This window comes from Heterocephalus glaber, unplaced genomic scaffold (assembly GCF_053883595.1).
Source record: "Heterocephalus glaber isolate CG9 unplaced genomic scaffold, H.glaber_assembly_v1.0 deba00001733, whole genome shotgun sequence".
NCBI classification, from domain to species: domain Eukaryota; kingdom Metazoa; phylum Chordata; class Mammalia; order Rodentia; family Bathyergidae; genus Heterocephalus; species Heterocephalus glaber.
In genome coordinates, this window is record NW_028258444.1 from 20,967,249 (window position 1) to 20,986,508 (window position 19,260).

Sequence of the window (19,260 nt, forward strand, 5' to 3'; positions counted from 1 at the left end):
GGATTACAGGTGTGCAACCACCTAACCCAGCCTGTTCAAACTCTCCCAGGGTCTATTCATAACACCTTGCCCTCAGCCAGTTACAAAAAGGCATCCACTTCTCTGGGCAGACAGCAGCGGCCCAGGCCTAAGGACTTGTGAAGCGGCAGCCTTTGTGCAGCCTTTGTGTAGGACCGAGCCTCTACAACTCCACTGGGCTGCCTGCATGGGGCCTTCCAGGATATGGTCCGCCTCTCCCTCAATCTCAAATTGCTTCTCTTCCCCTAATACTTATTATATTTAGGCCACACTACTCTTTCTGTTCCTATTCCTCAAATATGTTCCTGCCCCTGACCTTTACCTGGGCTACTCCCTCTGCCTGGAATATGCTGCTTTCCGAGACTGATTCCTCACCTTCAGGTCTCCACATCACATCCTCAAAAGAGGTTGCCCTGATCCAATCTGATGTTCCCTCTCCCATTATTCTTGATCTCTAGACTCCTATGTTCTCTTCCTTACAGTGCTTTCCTCCACTTGGTAGTTATCCTGACTGCTCCTGTAGCTTTCTTTGGCCTTTGTGAGGGCAGGACCCCAACCTTGGACCTGACACAGCCTGCTGAGAGAGGTGCTCAGTAAACCTTGGGAGGGAGTCCAGGCCTCCTGGGTCCAGCCCTACCTAGGGGCCACCCTGTTCTGTCTGTAGTTGGAGTCTGCCGGTCCCTGTCCTAAAAATGCCCTTGGGTTGGGTGGCAGCTCCAGCCAGAGTACCAGCACCTGTTCCCAGAGGACACAGTTGAAGAAAATGAAGCTTCCCCAAGCTCTGTGTTTGAACAGCTGCTCTGCAGTGAGAACACACATGGGCTCCCTGGGGCCCAGGTCTAGGGGAGGGGCCCCTCCCTCCTTCATTCCCAAGACCCAGGGCTGCTGGGGGACCAGCTGCCTGCCTACAGCTAGCACCTAACTGGCTTTCTCCAGCCCTTGGCCCTCACAGGTGCCCAGCCTGTCTCCCACCAGCCTGTCCCTCCCCTTGCCATGCAGCTGGTCTTGGGAGTGATGTCTGTACCCCCACTCAGGCTGGTGGGGGCTCCTGGCCAGCCACGCACACCCAGGGGAGGGGGAGGGGGGGCCGGGTGGGGCGGATCCCACCTCTCAGCTGATGAGATGACGGCACCAGGACAGCAGCCTCCTGCCGTGTAGGTGGGTGACGGGGAGTGACTAATGTGTGAGCTGCGATGCTAAAAATTAACCCAGGGATCGTGTTTGGTGGAGGGGGTGGCGGTGTTTGAGAAGAGAGCAGGAACACGGGATTTTGCGGGCTCGGTGCCCCTGCCCTGCCTCCCTTCTCCCTCCCTCTCTACCGGCCTTCTGAGCCCCTGCCCTGCCTCCCTTCTCCCTCCCTCTCTACCGGCCTTCTGCTGCCCTCCACGCCTCAGGGCACTCTGGGAGCCTTCTTCCACTCCAGGCCGGGATGGCCTGCCCCAGCAGTTCCAGCGAGGAGAGCTCACTCGGGCTTGGTAGGCTGAGGCCATGGCCCTGCACATTAGGTTCAGGTCTGAGCCCTGCAGAGCCCCTGGGTCCTGACCCTGCTGCCTGGGCCACAGGCAATGGGGGAAGTAGGAGCAGCCAAGGTACAGAGGAGAGGGCAGATTCCCATCAGCCGGCCAGAGTCGGAGGTGATGAGGGTGACAGCTTCGCAGAAGGAAAGGACAGGGGACTGTCTGCTCCGCACGTGCACCTGCACGCCTTGCTGTGCTCAGCACGTTCACCCCCTTGCTTCACCTAACCCTCGCAGAGCTGACAGCCGGGTATCACTTCCCGTTTTATGGATGAAGAAACTGAGCATTAGCGAGGATAAGGTCACAGAGCTGGTACTGGCAGAGACAGGGTTTTCTCTTACATGTCTCTAGAGCCTGGAGTGGGGAAAGGGACGGCTTTCTGCAGGAAGCCTTGAGGCCAGGGTCACAGAGATGGTGAGGAATGAGCTGAACCTGCACCGTGGTGGGACTCATCTGTGGAAGAGCAGTGGGGTCAAGGGAGGCGTACGAAAGGGCCCTGAAAGAGCAGAGTCTGAGACTAGGCCAGGTGCCAAAAGGAGACCAGGTCCAGAGGGACCAAACTGCAGGGATGAGCCAGGCGTGGTGGCGCGTGCCTATGATCCCAGCCCTCAAAAGCCGAGGCAGGAGAATTGCCATGAGTTTGAAGCCAGCCTGGATACATAGTGAGTTCAAGCCCAGCCTGAACTGCACAGTGAGACCCTGTCTCAAAACAAACAAACAAACAAAACCCTCCAGGGACGTGGGTTATGTCTGGAGTGAGGCGAGAACCTTCTCATCAAAGCAGAGGAGAGAGGAGGGCTCTTAGGACTTAGGTCTGGAGGTCACAAAAGGGGCTTGAGCTTGGACAAAGGCTTTTATACGCCCATGCAAGAAAACCTTTAGAAGAGACCCCAGGCATACTAGCATTTTCCCTGGAGACCAAACCAGAGAACCTAGGCTGGACCGCAGCAGACAGAAAAGATGTGAGGCGGTAGAAACCTCTTTCCTCTCGCCAGTCACTCAGGAAGCTGGGGAAGTGAGGGTGGTTGTGGGATTCCCCGAGGTCAGGAGAGCCGTCAGGCTGTCTGGTCAGGAGGCTGCCAGGCCCTGCGTTGATGCGTAGATGAAATAAAGTTAAGGAGGAAGTGGTGGGCTCACAGATGTGACAAAGAAAGGGACAGGAGGCTGTGGACATGCCAGGGGAACCAATGAGTGTTCCTTAACAGTGTAAACAGGGAAAGAGATGAGACACTGGAGAGAGGGGTGAGGGTGTTGACACCTGGTGGTGACTCCAGGCACTGCACCCTCTGAGCCTTGACCACGTAGGGTGGATGGCGGGGCAGAAGTGGGTCGGTTCTTCCATCAGCCAGACAGCTAGAACATCCTGGCTTCCTCTTTAGGATCCCACCCCTTCCAGGCTTCCTCAGCCCTGCTCCGAACTTTTACAAACTGAGCCTCCTGTAACTTCCACCTTCCCACTGCATCTAGACCCTACTGCCTGCCCTCATCCCATGGGGGCTCTTCAGGGGGAAACCCTACTCTCACTCCATGACCTATGCTGGCTGGAGGCTGACAGACTTCTGCGCACAGAACCCCTGCGTGTGGTCTGAGAGCTCCGGGTGGGGCAGAGGAGGAAATACCCAGAGTAGACACTGGAATTTCTGCTGTAAGGCCGACCTAACCCTCGGTGGATACTCCCTTCCTGGAGGCTGGCCCCACAGCACAGAACATGCAAATTTATACAAAAAGTTTTTTAAATTATGAAAATTATGCCTCTGGGTCTCTTTCCCCACTGCTCCCCAGCAGCCACTCATCCCTCCCCCATGACACCCCTCCAGGTCAGTACACAGCACCTCTGGAACCTCCACATTGCTGTCCAGTAGATCAAACCCCACTTTCCCTGGATGAATGAATGCAAGCCGAGTGGTTACCAACTACAGCAGCAAGTGGCCTGAGGAAACCATAAGAGTAGTTGGGCCCTACATCTACCCTTAAGACTCTGATCCAGGAACTGTAGGGTGAGTCCCAGGGTGTCTGTGTTTCTAAAAAGACACCAAGCTGGACACAGTGGCAGCACCTAGAAGGCTGAGAAAGGAGGATCACTTGACTTAAGGAGCTCAAGGCCAGACTGGGCAACATAGCCAGACCCCCATCTCTTTCTTTTTTTAAGATGAAAAAAATGGATCCTAGAGGACTGGGCTACAGGTCATTGGTAGAGCGCCTGGCACTGGAGGCCCTGGGTTTGATCGGGTGTGTGTGTGTAATATTCTCCATAAAGATTTACTGAATAGATGTTGCAAAAAAGCCAATCTAGATCTCCGAGACGCCTCTCACCAAAACCTTGTGATTCCAAATACTGACAGAACTCACCCTAGGTTGTGTCCCCACCCTCCCCAGGACCTGGGCCTCCCAGGGCAGGAACAAGTCTCTGCTGCCTGGCCCAAGCTTTGTATGGTTGGGCCATCTCTACCACAGATTGGGGCTTTTGAGAGGTAGGGAAGTCATCGGACACTTTCTCTGGCCATCTCCTGATGGATGGGGAGGCAGGACATAAGCCAGTATCCAGGACCTGCAATTCCTGGTACCGGTCCTGGGTGCAGCCAGAACGAAAAGGTGGGGTAAAGGGAGAGGAGGTAGGGCTGAAGCACACCCGGCCAGCCACACACACACACACACACACCTGCCACCTTCAAGGTGCAGGTCTAGACCAGCAGAGGGGAGACTGCTGGAGCCCCACGAGCTGCGCGAGAGGCTGCAAGGCAGACCTTCAAGCTCTGGACTTGGTTAAAGTGGGTGGAGGTGGGGGGGGGTGCTACCCCCGCGGAGTCGGCTGGGCACCGGCCACCCCACCTTCTCCCACGCCGAGGCTGACGGCTGGATTGCAGACTGCTTCCAACCTGGGGGCGCCGCCTCACCACGAGCTGGGTGGGGGTGGACATGGGGGCGTCTGCGTCGTGTTTTGTGGGAGCCTGGAGGGAAGCAGGCGGCAGCGCCGGAGGGAGTAACCGCCTCCCCACAGCAGCGAAAGTCGGCGGTCAGGAAGTCGGGGAGACCCGGGCGCCCCAGCCCCCACCCACGCCGGGACCTTTCCCAGGCGCCACCCCGCTCCGCACCTCGGTTCCGCCTCTCGCCACCCCGTGCTCCGGACCCTACCTGGGACTCGACTTTGGCCGGGAGTAACCCGGTCACAGGCCCCGCCCCCTAGCCCTGCTCTGACCCGCCCCCCGCCCCACCCCCCGCCGCACCCCCCGCCGCACCCCCGCCGCTGGGGAAGTCGGCCTCTCCGCCCAGGGGCGGTCCCTGGGCGTGGCCCGGAGGGCGGGGACTTGGCCCGGGAGGCCGGCGAGGTGGCGTTGCCCTCTGCTGGCAGGCTCGGGCACTGCTGCACCTTGTCACCCAGTCTGGCCGCCTGGTCTCAGCCCTTTGACCTTCCTGTCACCCGTCTGACATAATGGCTGGAGGACTCTGGATGTACATTTATGGGTTCTGGTCCCAGCTGTGTCCAGGCTATCTGTGGCGCAGTAGTGGTCTCCCTGGGACTCAGTTTCTTTCCCTGAGAAATGGCTATGGTGAAAATCAAATGCACAACTATGAAGACAGATTATAAACCAAAAAGCAGTGTCTGAGTGTGAGGCCTGGTCGTTATAAATATTAAGGATGTCTTCTGTCTTGAGGGGGTGGGGGTCATCTTTCTCCCTGCCCCTGGACCACAGTGGGAGGAAAGGCACGATTCACCCCCTTAGATCACCACATGCTGTTTGTCTTCAGCCTATCTATGCATATAAGTATTCATAGTTTAATACATTGGTGGCCATTTCCATGAAATGATGGTTTTTTTGTTTGATTGGATTTGGTTTGGGTTTTTTTCCCCCCCTAAGGGACAGAGTCTCACTATGTGGTCCAGGCTGGCCTCAAACTGGTGGCAATCAGGGCCAGGGATTTAGCTCAGTGGTTCTGCCGCCTGCCTCTCAAGCACAACGTCCCAAGTTCAATCCCCGATACCAAAATAAAAAAACTGGTGGCAATCCTTCTACCTCATCCTCTCGAGTGCTAGGATTACAGCTGTGTGCCACCGTGCCCAGCTATTAAATGCTGCTTCATATCCTGCCTTTTTCTTTTTCTTTCCAACTCTGTTATATATGGTTAAAAACCTGGGGTTTAAGCTGGGCATGGGCCCGAGAGTCAGGGATACCTGGATTGGAGTCCTTGAACTGTGACTCTGCATTCTTATCTTTGAGAAAGCCACACAACAACTTCCTTCCCCAGCTTCAGTTTCCCCATCTGCACAGTGGAGGTCAGGGCAGGAATATCTGCTTCACAGGATGCGGAAAAATCCTGCACATGGGCAGCACAGTGCGCATCGGCCAATGTCACTTTTTGTGTTTTGTTTTGTTTGGGTTTTTGGTTTTCTGAGACAGGGTCTCACTTTGTAGTGCAATCTGGAGACACAGGCTGGCAAGATGGCAGTAGCCCTGGGTGGGAGAAGTGGTGGCAGAGGTAGTAGTGGGGCTGGCACTGGGCCTAGCAGCGGAACAGGCAGCAGCTGCAGCAGCTTGTTGGATAAGTGGAAGATTGATGATAAGCCTGTAAAAATTGACAAATGGGATGGATCTGCTGTGAAAAACTCTTTGGATGATTCTACCAAAAAGGTACTTCTGGAAAAGTACAAATATGTGGAGAATTTCGGCCTAATCGACAGTCACCTCACCATCTGTACCATCTCCTGTTTCTTTGCCATAGTGGCTTTGATTTGGGATTATATGCACCCTTTTCCGGAGTCTAAACCAGTTTTGGTGGGCCAGGGATTTAGCTCAGTGGTTCTGCTGCCTGCTGCCTGCCTCACAAGTGCAAACAGCTGAGTTTGAACCCTGGTACAAAAAAAAACAACAAAAAAAAACCTAAGCCAGTTTTGGCTTTGTGTGTCACATTCTATTTTGTGATGATGGGGATTCTGACCATTTATACTTCATATAAGGAGAAGAGCATCTTTCTTGTGGCTCACAGAAAAGATCTTACAGGGATGGATCCTGAAAATATTTGGCAACTGTCCTCCATTCTCAAAAGGTTTGATGAGAATAACTGAAGTTGACCTTCAGCAGTGGGAGAACAAAGCAGCAGCGGGAAGCCAAGTTTACCAAGTCCATTGCTAAGCTTTTTGACCATAGCAGGACACTGGCCATGGATGCATATGAATCTGAAATATCTAGGTTCCATGGCAGTCTTGCTACAGAAGGAAAAACAAAATAGCCAATTCTTTTTTTGTTTGTTTTGTTTTTGTTTTTTGAGACAGGGTCTTGCTTTGTAGTTTAAACTGGCAATGAACTCACTATGTAGCCCAGGCTGGCCTCGAACCCGCAGCAATCATCTGGGAAGCAGAGATCACAGGCGTGTGCCACCATGCCAGGCTCAAAATAGGCAATTCTAAAAGCAGCCTTCTTTCTGCTGGATCATGCTGAATTACTAGGTGGGTGGGGTGAAGAAACAGAGAATTTAAAATGTAATGCAGTCTGGCCTTGAACTTGCTATGTAGCCCAGGTTGGCCTCAGATTCTCAGTGATTCTCCTGCCTCAGCCTGCCCAGTGCTGGGATCACAGGTGTGTGCCACCACGCCCGGCTACGCTGTCACTGTGTAGAGCAGGACTGCTCTCCCGCCAAGCAGCCAAGCAGCCAAGCAGCCTGGGCCTGCATGATGTTCTTCCTCATGCCCTCAGGTCACAGGGGAGTTGGAAGCCATCCTCTCCTTGAGCTGGGTCCCTCCCTGCACTGCTCTGGCCCACATTGGCCTCATTATTTTGCCACAGTGCTCCCATCATCTCTTCATGTCAGCGCCTTCTGGCTCTTCCTCTGAAGCCATGGCCTTGGCCTAGACAGGTGACGCTTTCCCTCACTTTGCTCAGACCCTGCTACACTGCTACCTCCTCAGAAGCCTTCGTTGACATCTTTGAGAATTTCACCTTCAAGCAGCCTCTTACCCTGCTCTCTTTTTCCTGGCAACACTTCTCATTATGTGACATTTCTCTCCTAGAATGTACCTCGATGGAAGGCTGGAGCTTTCGAGATTTTTGTTTGTTTGAACTCCGTGGTCACAGCAACCCCCGCCGTGAGCTTTGTGTGAATATTGATAGAACCACTTTTCTGCCAAGAGCCAGCAGTACCACCTATGTCCAGTAGAGGGAACCACCATACAGCACTTTGGGGGCTCTTGGAGCCGGTGCTAGAATCCGAGGCTTCCCTCAACTCACTCTGTGGGCCCTCCCAGTGCTGAGAACGGAAGCAGAGGCCCCATCCTGCGCTAATCTGCCCTGGCAGCCTGGAGCTGGCATGGTCTGGCCGCATCATCCGGTGTTCTCTGGTGCCCGAGGTCAGAATAGCCTGCGTGGAGGCTTGGACACACCCTGTAACAGCTGATGCTTCTAGACAGGTCACACCCTGTCCCTGGCTCTGCGAAATGAGGGCTATGACCCGAGTGATCTGCTTGCTCACCGGGTTTGCTGTGAGGGCCAGACAGAAGTGCCTGCAAAATGTTTCATGAAGTAAACGTTGGACAAATATAATTTATACACACCCTTACTGTATTGGCAACAAAAGAAGAGTGATTAGGGTATTTGGAGGGAGGTGCAAGGCTAGTGAAGATGGGTTTACAGAGGGGATTAGGGTAGCAAAGGAGAAGGAAGTTAAAAATAACGGGTACCTTTCACCAAGCACTTGTTAGGAGCCAAGGCTGAGGAAAGCGATCTGCAAACATTGTCTAATTATAGCCAACACTTACACAGTGCTGACCTCCAGCCAGGAGCTGTTCAAATGCTTTATGCATATAAACTCATGGATTCTCACAAGAACTCAGGATTGGTGATATTGCTGTCCCCTTTCTACACAGGAGGAGACTGAGGCAGGCAGTGCTCAAGTATCTGGCCCAAGCCACACAGACAGGACTGGGGTTCAGACCTGAGCGATCCACCCCCTGGAATGTGCTCTTAAATCCCGATGGTCAGGACCAAACCACAAAGGAGATAATGTCCTTCCATCTCACAGAGGAGAAATTCAGGCTTGGTAAAGTTACAAACCTGTCTAAAGCCACAGTGCGCACAAATGTATTTGAGCCCAGTTTAATGCTCCCCCGGGTTGTGTTTCCTCCCAAGCTCAGGAAGGGGGAAGTGGCTGTGGGAATGGGGGCACCCGCAGACACTACTTCATCCTCTGAGGACAGTGGTGAGGGGCTGAGGGAGAAGCTGTTCGGTGGCCTTAACTCACAGAAGGGAGGCCAGGCCATCCTCGGCCGGAGCTGGAAAGAAGGCCGACAGGCTGTGTGGCTGTCCACGGTACTTCAGCCCAGGGCCACTGGCGCCCCCACACCTCCGAGCCTCAGAGACGCTGGCCTGCCACAGACCCCTCAACCCAGGCCCTGGCTTCCAGCTGGTTACATAAGCTGCTCTCTCCACAGGACTGGAAATAGCCATGGCCTATCGGGCTGGGCTGGGGGCATGATGAATGTCTCCCAGGACATCAGCTGATGGCTGGTGCTCCTGAAGTGACCTGCCGGCCAAGGCAGCTCAGGTTACCCCGCCCTCCCTGGAAGGCGGCCCTGCTTGGCCTGCAGGGGTCAGTTCCAAAGTGGCTCTGTCTGGACATTTATGGTGTGAGTGTCTGAGGGATCATCCTGCTCTCGATCAGGATCGTCCTGAGAGCGAAGGCAGCTCACAGCTGACCCCAGGCCCACCACTGTCTCCCAGGAGACCAGCAACCAGGTCCTCAGCCAGAACAAGTGCTCGGGGACCTCTGCAACCATCAGGGCAGAGCCGGCTGGGAGCTCCGCTCCTTTGGGCAGAGGTGCCAAGGCTCCCATTCGGAGAAAAGGAAGCCTGAGAAACTGGCAGAGTGGGGGACTGTGGGCAGATGTAGAGGGACCAAGCTGCAGCTCCTTATTCCGGGGCTGCTTTCCACCCACCCCGTCCTCCCATGACACAGTCCACTCGGTCACTGCACTCAAAGCCCCTGGACACAGGAGGCACCCACATGCTCCAGTGTCCACTGGAGAGGGCAGAGCCATAGAAGGAGTCCCCAGGAGTTACAGACATCATGTTACAGTGATATACGCACACCCAGGTTTATAGCAGCACAGCTCATAACAGCTAAATCCTGGAAGGACCCTACACATCCATCAGAGGATGAATGGACCAATAAAATGTGGCATTTATTTACACACAATAAAGTACTACTCTACCTAAAGAAGGATAAATTTGAGTCATTTGTAAGAAAATGGATGCATCTTGGGGCCGGGGATGTAGCTCAGTGGTGCCACACCTGCCTGGCAAGCATAAGGTCCTGAGTTCGATTTCCAGTACCGCAAAAAGAAAAAAAAAAAAGGAAATGGATGCATCTTGAACCCATAATGTTAAGTGAAATAAATCAGACACACAAGCTTAAATATCATATGATTTCTCTTTTGTTGTTTGCTTGCATTTATTTATTTATTTATTTATTTATTTATTTATTTATTTATTGTGACAGGGTCTCACTATGGAGATCAGGCTGGCCTCAAACTCACAGTGATCCACCTGCTTCAGCCTCCCAAGTGCTGGGATTACAGGCGTGCACCATCACACCCTGCCTTGTATGGCTTCTCTTCTATGAGAAACGCAAAGTATAAATAATATTTTTTGGGGTTTTTTTTTGGTACCGGGGATCGAAATTGGGTCCTTATGCTTGTGCAGCAGGTGGCGAAACCACTGAGCCAAATCCCTGGCCCTGTTTTTGGTTTTTTGAGGCAGGGTCTTGCTATGTAGCTCAGGCTGGCCTTGAACTACCTAGCCTAGGCTAGCCTCAGACTCAGGGCAATCCTCCTGCCTCAGCCTCCCAAGGGGTGGGGTTACAGGTATGCATCACCACACCCGGTCAAAGTATAAATAAATTAAGGAGCAAAATAAAGGTCAGATGATAGAAAACAGGGAGATCTTTTGCGAATGGGAAGGGGGCCAAGCAATGAAAGGAGGAAGGGGGAGGAAGGGAAAGGGGATGTAAAAAGAATTAAAATGTTGCCAGGCCTGGTGATGTAAACCTGCGGATCTCAGCACTAGGGAGGCTGAGGCAGGAGGATCACTGTGAGTTCCAGGCCAGACTGGGCTGCAGAGTGAGTTCAAAGCTGGCCTGAACTATATAGAGAGACTCTATCTCAATGTCCCTCCCCCAAAAAGAATGAAGATGTGTTATATACATGTACCGACTCCCCACAATGAATGTATTCATTATATACTGAAAACATGTATGACTAAAAAATTGTAAAAGTAATATAGCTATACAGGTAATATAATTTTATTTATTTATTTTTTTGGTACCAGGAATCGAACTTGGGATGTTTCGCTTGGGAGCCAGGCACCAGAACCACTGAGCTAAATCCCCAGTCCTAGGTAATATAATTTAAAAAATAACTTTAGAATCTACTTTTTAGTTTTAAAGAATAACTTTATAATCTACTTTGTACGTCTTTTGATTGGACAAAAGAAACTATAAAAAAGAAACTACAAAATAACTTTAATACTTAAGAAAAGAATTTCCTCCTCCTGAAAGCAACTGGGCCAGACTTTTGCAGATCTCCTGGGGTGTAGGAAGATGTGGGAGAGAGAGCTACCAGCATGTTAAGAATTACAGTAATGAGGGCGGGGGTTTAGCTCAGTGGTTCCGGTGCCTGCCTCGCAAGCGCAAGGTCCTGAGTACGATCTCCCGTGCCCCTCCAAATATATCTATATCAATGCTTTAAATCATCTAACAGTGAAGCCACCTAAGTATTCTCTGGCAAATCCTCCCGTGGAGTGACCTGTTTGCTCTGTGACTCGTGGGTGAGTTGTCCTTTCCTGGCCACAAATTCCCGGCCCACTAATCAGAGGGACACACACAGGCCCCCGCCCTGCGCCCTTCGCTCCGCTCCGCTCCGCTCTCCTCGGGAGCCCAGCCCTGCCCTGTCCTGCTGCACCCGTGCTGGGCACGTGGGTCCTGGAGTTCTGAGCGCGCCCGGGGCCAAGCACAGGACACTGAGGACGGAGGGTGCCACCCCACTGCCAGTAACCCAGGTGGGGAAGCGCTTGGCCTCTGGTGGCTTCTTGCCTGCTCACACTTCTCTCCAGGCACTCTCCTCCTCGGGACCTGTCGCCGCCGTAACCAGAGACGACTCCGGCCCGGAGAGCAGGAGGGAGGAGCCGCGTCTCCTGGCTACAGGAACAGCACGTAGGACCCAGCTAATCCCCGCGGCACCGCAGGTCAGGCCCTGCGGCTCCAGGGCGGCCCCTGCTGGTCACCAGCGCCATCCCGGAGACGATGACTAAAACTACCTCTTCCTGTTCCAGCCAACCCTAAATTCTAAGGTGGGCAAGGAAGACCCTTCGTCTCCTCACTCTCCCTGTTCCTGTCTCTTTTTGGGGGAGGATTTTGCCTGGGATTGAACCCAAGGGCTCGTGGACACTAAGCACACACTTAACCACTGAGCTACCCCCCTCCCCCCTCCCTTCTTTCTTTTCTTCCCCTCCTTTCCTTTCTGTCCTTTTTTTAGGGGGGCGATACTGGGGATTGAACCCAGGACCTTAGCACTGAACTACATTCCCAGCCTCTTTTTATTTTTTATTTAGGGACAGGGTCCCACTACCTTCCCCAGTTTTTGTCTTTTTCTTTCCTTTTATTTATTTTTCTAATCTTTTTTTTTTTTTTTTTTTTTTTTTGGTACTGGAGATCCAACTCTGGACCTTGCGCTTTCGAGAGAGGTGGTGGAACCACTGTGCTAAATCCCCAGCTTATTTAAAAAAATTTTTTGAGACGAAGTCTCTCTATATTTCCCAGGATGTCCATGAAATTGCAGTCCTCCTGCCTCAGCCTCCAGGGTAGCTGGTATTACAGGACTACACTACTGTATATAGGGAAAGGGAGGGAAACTTACTTCACCTCTCTGAACCTGTGCTCCTCTGCAGGAGGCAACAGCCTAGCAGTTGAATGTGTAGCCTCTGAGGCTGCTCTGGCTACAAACCCAGCCCTGTGATTTTTCAGCGTGTGACTAACTTTCCTGGGGTTCCAGCTTGCAGGCAGCAGACTGTGGGCTTCTTGGAACCTCAGTTTCCTCAATACCTAATACCTAATCAATTCCTAAGATAGTTCCCATCTTACAGAGTGATAGAAAGAAGAAAGAAGGAAAAAAAGCAGGGCCAAGGATTTAGCTCAGTGGTTCTGCTGCCTGCCTCGAAAACGCAAGGTCCTGAGTTTGATACCCAGTACCAAAAAAAAAAAAAAAAAAAAGCAAAGAAAGTTGTCCACGTGGTGCCTGGCACAAGGCCTTGTACTAACAGGACTTCCCTCTGGCTGAATCTCCCCAACCTCTTTCTCTTCCTCTTCCTCACGGGACTCAGTCACTCACTCTGGTGCCCTAAAGGGCCAGGCTCTGTCCTATCTCTGAGTTCTCTCACCTCCCACACTGTTTCTTCTCCCTAGAACCCCCACTCCCAACTCACTCTCCACCTGACAATTTCCTCTCAGTTTAAAAGCTGCCTCCAGCCGGGGATTTAGCTCAGTGGTTCCACAGCCTGCCTCGCAAAAAAAAAAAAAAAAAAGCTGCCTCCATAGGGAGGTGCAAGAACCCGCAAGCCCAAGGACCCAAGTTTGATCCCTGGTACCAAAAAAAAGAAAAAAGCCACCTCCATATAGAAGCAGCCTTTCTACCCCACCCCTCTCTCACTTCTCTCTCCCCCATTGTCGTTTTTTTTTTTTTGGTACCGGGGATTGAACTCAGGACCTTGCATTTGTGAGGCAGGTGGCAGAACCACTGAGCTAAATCCCTGGCCCTGTAGTTTAAAGATTTCATTGAGATCCTCTGTTTCATTTCCTCCTTATGGCTGTGGTGGTGAATTCTGTGTCCATTTAACCAGGGTAAGGGATGCCCAGATAGCTGGTGAACCATGATTTCTGGGAGTGTGAGGACATTTCTGGAAGAGATAAGCATTTGAATCAATAGGTTTAGTAAAGAAGATTGGCCTCACTAATGTGGATGGGAATCATCCAATCCACTGAGGATTGGAGTAGAACAAAAATTTGCAGGAAAGGCCAATTCATTCTCCCTCTTCTTGAGCTGGAACATTCATTTTCAACATCAGAGATCCTGGTTATCTGGCCTTCAGACCCACCCTGGAGGTACACCACTAGCTTTCTTGGGGTTCCAGCTTGTAGGGGGAAGATTGTGGACCTTCCTTGCCTCCATAGTATCCTGAGCCTATCCCTTATAATAAATCTTTTTTTTGTTTTGTTTTGTATTGAAAATGGAACCCAGGACCTCACACATGCTAGGCAGGCACTGTACCACAGAGCTACATCCCCTGCCATCTTTTTATTTTTTATTTGTTTGTTTTTTGTTTTTTGAGACAGGGTCTCACGTTGTAGTTCAGCCTGGCCCTAAACTTACTATGTAGTCCAGGCTGGCTGGTCTTGAACTTGTGGTGATCCACCTACCTCAGCCTCCTGAGTGCTGGGATTACAGGTGTGTGGTGGCCACCACGCCTGGCTCCTTTTTTTTAAATTAAAAAAATGTATTAGTACATTTGCAGTACATAATGATCACACTCATCATGAGGAGTTGATAATGTACGTGACACCTCTTAACTCTTTTTACTTCTCCTTTCCTGTTCTCCCTGCCCCCTTTTTATTTTGAAAGACCTTATGTCGCTAGGTTACCTGGTTGGCTTCAAACTTGCCATCTTCCTGCCTTAGCCTTCCAGTATAGCTGGGCTTAATAAGCCTCTTTCTCTATATCTGTACACAATAGTCCCTTAGTATGTACTGGGAATTGATTCTGGACTGCTGAAGACACCAAAACCTGAGGACAGTCAAGTCCATTATATAAAATGTTGTCCTATGTGTATAGAACCTGTGCACATCTTACCACATACTTTATCTCTAGATTACCTATAGTACCTGATACAGTGTCCATGCTATGTAAGTAGTTGTTACACCGTAGTGTTTAGGAGAATAATGACAGAAAAAGTCTGCAAGTGTTCGGCACAGACACAATTTTCCCCCCAAATAATTTTGATCCATGGTTGGTTGAATCCTTGGTGCTCATCTCAGGCTGTGGAAGGTGACCATATTTGCTGTAAATTCTGCTTCTCCAGAGCATCCTGACCAATACAATGTCACATATTGCAAAACTGGTCAACACTGTGCTCCTCGACTGGCCTGTTCTGCTTTGTTGTCTAGTGTATCCCCTAGAGGGCTGACCTGGGTCCTTGAGGGACGTCCAGCCTTCTGTAGCTCTTCATCTCTCTGCTCCCTTCTCTTCTCTCCAAGTCGACTAATTTTTTTTTGGTATCAGGGATCGGACACGGGACCTTGTGCTTGCGAGGCAGGACCCTGAACCACTGAGCTAAATCCCCAGCCCCTGACCCTAGACTAATATTTTTTACACCATTGCTATGTTCACTCATTCTCCAAGCATCGGGGTCTACCTGGACAGTCAGCCCAAGAATTAAGGGCACTGGGGCCGGGGATTTAGCTCAGTGGTTTTGCCGCCTGCTGCGCAAGCACAAGGACCCGTGTTCGATCCCCAGTACCAAAAAAAAAAAAAAAAAATTAAGGGCACTAATTCTTAGTCACACTTCATTCCTCTCAGGATTGATGGAACAGATTTGAGATGGCAAGTCCCCAAAACAGCCCCCTACAAATTTTTAGACCCCGTTCATCCCTCGACCAAGGGTCCCCACCTAGGCAATGACGTCCATTCCCATCCACCAGATCCAAAGGAAGTTTAAAGTCAACGACTGATTTGCATACTCTCGTGGTATTGGTTTGAACGGCGGCACGGCAGCCAATGGTTTGCGGCGGTGTTTACTGAGCTGCGGCTCCTAGCTCCGGGTGATGTAATGGAATCCTGGCGGGCTCGGCGGGCTCCCTCCGGACGGCCCCGTGACGTAGCGGCTTCCCCGGCCGCACCCGGCGTAGCAGGGCCTGACGGGGGGCAACGCGGCCGCCCCCGGAGCGCGGCGTAGGGCACGGCCAGCCGAGGCGCGGCGAGGCCCTGTTCCTTCCGGCCTGGCCTGGCGTTGCGGTCGCGGGCCCCTGGGGAGGGGCCCCGGGTCAGACCCGCTGGCCGGCGACGCGAAGGAAAATCTGGAAGCAGACACCAGAGAATGACCAAACTCTTACACCTCAGGGAGTAGGTCACGCAGTTATGGATTGTCTGCATTTGTTTACAATGAGCATGTTTGATTTTGTAATTTAAAAAAACTACACAGGGCTTTTATTTGTTTGTTTGTTTTGGTAATGGAGATCGAACTCAGGTCCTTGTGCTTGAGAGGCAGGCGTGGAACCACTGAGCTAAATCCCCAGCCCTTTTATTTGTTTTTAATAAAGAGCTCTGGCTGGCTTGGATTTAGGAGAAAATCTCACATTCATTCCAGTTCTGTATTTCCGGCCTAGTGATTTTGGCCACTTTCTCATGCCGGCCCTGATGGCCTCCCTGGGCAAGCAGGGACAGAAATGGGAAGGCTCTTCGAAAGCACCGGGGGAGGCCCTGGCATCCTTATGGAATTTGGACGTTGTAACCCATCTGGGTAGTGCTCTGGATGCCACCCTCCCTAGGACAGCCCCAGGACAGCCAGTCTTTGTGCCCCATGTTTTTGCCCTGGGATTGCCCTATAACTTGAGTAGAGGTGGGGGGACCCCAAGGGAATTCCCTCCGTAGCACCTCTGCGTATTCTGGGCCAGGGGAGCCCTTTCTGGCCCAAACAGTCTTGGGAACCCCCTTGCCATCCTTGCCAGGCTCCACAGTGGCCCGGGTAGGAGTGGAATGGCCGTGTCTCCCTCAGAGGGTGCAGCTGAATGCTGACTTTCTGACATTGTGAGCTTCAGGGGCACATGAAAAAAGCCACCAAGAATCTGGCTCATCCTGAGTCCTGGGGCTCTCCTTGGCTTACTGCTTCCCACCCTCAGGACCCCAACCCTGCAGATCCCATGCCTGTGTGCTCTGGGTCAGACTTCTCCATGGAATGCCCTGCTTCTCTACCCAGCCTCCCTTGTCTCTCCTTGCACTGTGCCTCACTTTCTTTTTTTCTGTTTTTGTTGTTGTTGCTGTTTGTTTGTTTGTTTTGTACCAGGGATTGAACTCAGGACCTTGCGCTTGCCAGACAGGCGCCGGCACCACTGAGCTAAATCCCCGGGCCTGTTGTTTTGTTTTGTTTTTTTGGGACAAGGTCTTGCTACGAGTTCAGGCTGGCCTTGAACTCACTGTGTAGCCCTGCGCTCCCTTGAACTTGAGATGGTCCTCCTGCCTCAGTCTCCCCATTGCTGGGATTACAGGCGTGTACCACCTTGCCCAGCTACTGTGCTCCACATTCTCTTCCTCCAGCGTGGCCTCTGAGACTCACCCTCTAGATTCTACCCCAGCGCCAGCTGAGGCCTCTTGGCATTTGCTTCTTGGATCATGAGGCAATGTTTTCATAACTATTCTGTGTCCTGCTGCCCCATCACACTGGGAACCTGCTGTCTGCTGCAGGACCTTGTCTTCTGTCTTAGGAATTTCCTAGAATGCAGGACAGCACTGGCTCAAAGCTTGTTCTCACTACTCCTAGACCCCAAGCCATGTGACTAGTTCACCTTCTCTCTCCTCAGCTTCCCCAGCTGCAATAGGAGCCATGAAGCAGGTCCTGGGATTTGTGTAGAAGACTGGGGCTGTGTTCCTGGCTTGGCCACTACTTATTGGAGGGACCTGAGTTGAGGAGACCACAGCAGAGCTGAGATTTGCTAGACGTCTCTAATGACACGTAGAGGTGACACTGCCTCCATCTGTGCAGCCCCCCAAATAAACACAGCAGCTGGGCAGTGTTATGGTAGTTACCTTTCATCAACAGGTCCAAGATAAGGTCTGCAGCCCAACTCTTCCCCAAGTCCTCCTGTCTGGAAACCACCCATCAAACTATGGGTCAGACTTCTCGATGGATTCTTCACCTCTTCTATCAAAGATGTATTGGTGGGCTGGGGATTTAGCTCAGTGGTTTTACAGCCTGCTGTACAAGCGCAAGGACCTGAGTTTGATCCCTGGTAACCCCCCCCCCCCAAAAAAAGATGCATTGGTCAGGGAAACCCTGTGACATGTTTCAAATGAGGAAATTAAAGCCCAGGGAGGGCAAGTGACTTCTCTGAGATCACACAGCTGAAAAGAGTCGGAACCCTGTGGACTGCGGTTTGTCAGTGTCAGACTCTTAGGAAGAGGAAGGAGATAAGTCTGAATGCTTACTATGTACAAGGCCCTGCCACAGCTGCTCCTGGCTCCTGATACCCAGTGTCAATCTCAAGCCTTTCTGCCGATGCTCCTCCTGCCATCTTCTCTTACCTTGCCTGTAGGAGCCACACAAGCACAAGTGTGCGTGTGTTAGCACTGCACATTTTAATATGCTTTATTTTATTATAAATAGGGGAATGTATAATCAAAGCAAGTTTTGCTCAGAGTATTTATGGAAAAGAGAGACCTCTGTGGGCTGGAAGCCTTCATGGAAAAACTGGTAACTGAGCCCTTTTTTTCCCTTTCCCTTCCTGTCTAAATAAATGTATTTCTCCTACACAGGCAAATATTTTAAAATATATTTGCAAAAGTTAGACTGCTGGAAAAAGAAAGAAAAAGAGGTGGTGGGGCGGCTGCTCCTTTGGGAACCCCATTAAAAGGCTCTGCTGGGCCAGAAGGAGGGGAAGGAGGGGCACGTGACAAAAAGCCAGTCTCACGGCTCCTGTGACACCCTGCCAATGCTGAAGTTTCTTTATCTGTAATTCACTAAAAATCGGTGAATCTGGGGCACGTACAGATTCATGTGATTTTGAGACAAACGTGAGGTTCTTGGGATCATTACCGACATGAAGAGAAAGGGACTTCTGAGTTGCCCCAGGGGACTAGTTCAGGTCCAGCAAAGGATTCCTGGAGTGCGTGGACAGAGCAGGGGAAGAAAGTGGGCCCTGGACTGAGGGCTGGGGGCTCTCCTGGGGGGAGTCTGAATGTAGAAGGGATTCTTAGTGGTGTGGGGCCCGGTGACCAACAGCAGCCAGGGCACAGCACTGAGCCCTCCCCGGTGGGTGCTCCCCAGTAGCCACACCTGTCTGGTGGGAGAGAGGCAGAGCCGCCCCTCTCAGCCCCACCAAGCCACCCCCCCCCACTACTGCAACCAGGGCCTGGCCTTCTCTCCCGCCCAGTGGCTTCCTGCAGCCTCAGCAGAGTGGGCATTTGCTGGGGGTCAAGGTTTGCTCTGCACAGGATGGTTCTCCCTGGGTCCTGGGGTTCCAGTCAGGTGGGAGAGACTACTTCCAAACACCCGCACCCCCAGGAAGAGGGGTGGGCCTCCCAGGGCTTCCCAGCCACTGGCGGGGGCCGGGGGGTGGGGTGGGGGGGAACGACGGGACTGGATGGGGATGGGACGACTGAATTCTTAGGAAACACCCCGGTGGGGGTACTCAGGCTCCTAGGGAAGAGCAAGGGAAACTGAATCTGAGTGCCTCCTGTGTACAAGGGCGCTCCACAGCTGCTCAACCTCCCACTAACCACAAAAAGTGGATTACTGTTCTGGTCTCAGAGTGGGTAGGTGACTTGATCGAGGTCACACAGCAGTGTGGGAGCAGCCAGAGCAGCAAATTCATCATCTGGCCATTGCCCCTGCCGCCCCCATTCCTCTGGAAGCACTTCTCTGCCCGAGAAAGAACTCCCAGGCGCCCAGGAAGTTATCTTTCTCTATAACCTGCCTTC

The 19,260-nt window shown here is 52.1% G+C and overlaps 1 pseudogene; it reads left to right on the plus strand.

Annotated features, from left to right (window-relative positions):
* Positions 1-1,098: 1,098 nt before the first annotated feature.
* LOC101702283 (signal peptidase complex subunit 2-like) lies at positions 1,099-12,542 on the plus strand (annotated as a pseudogene).
* The last annotated feature ends 6,718 nt before the right edge of the window (positions 12,543-19,260 follow it).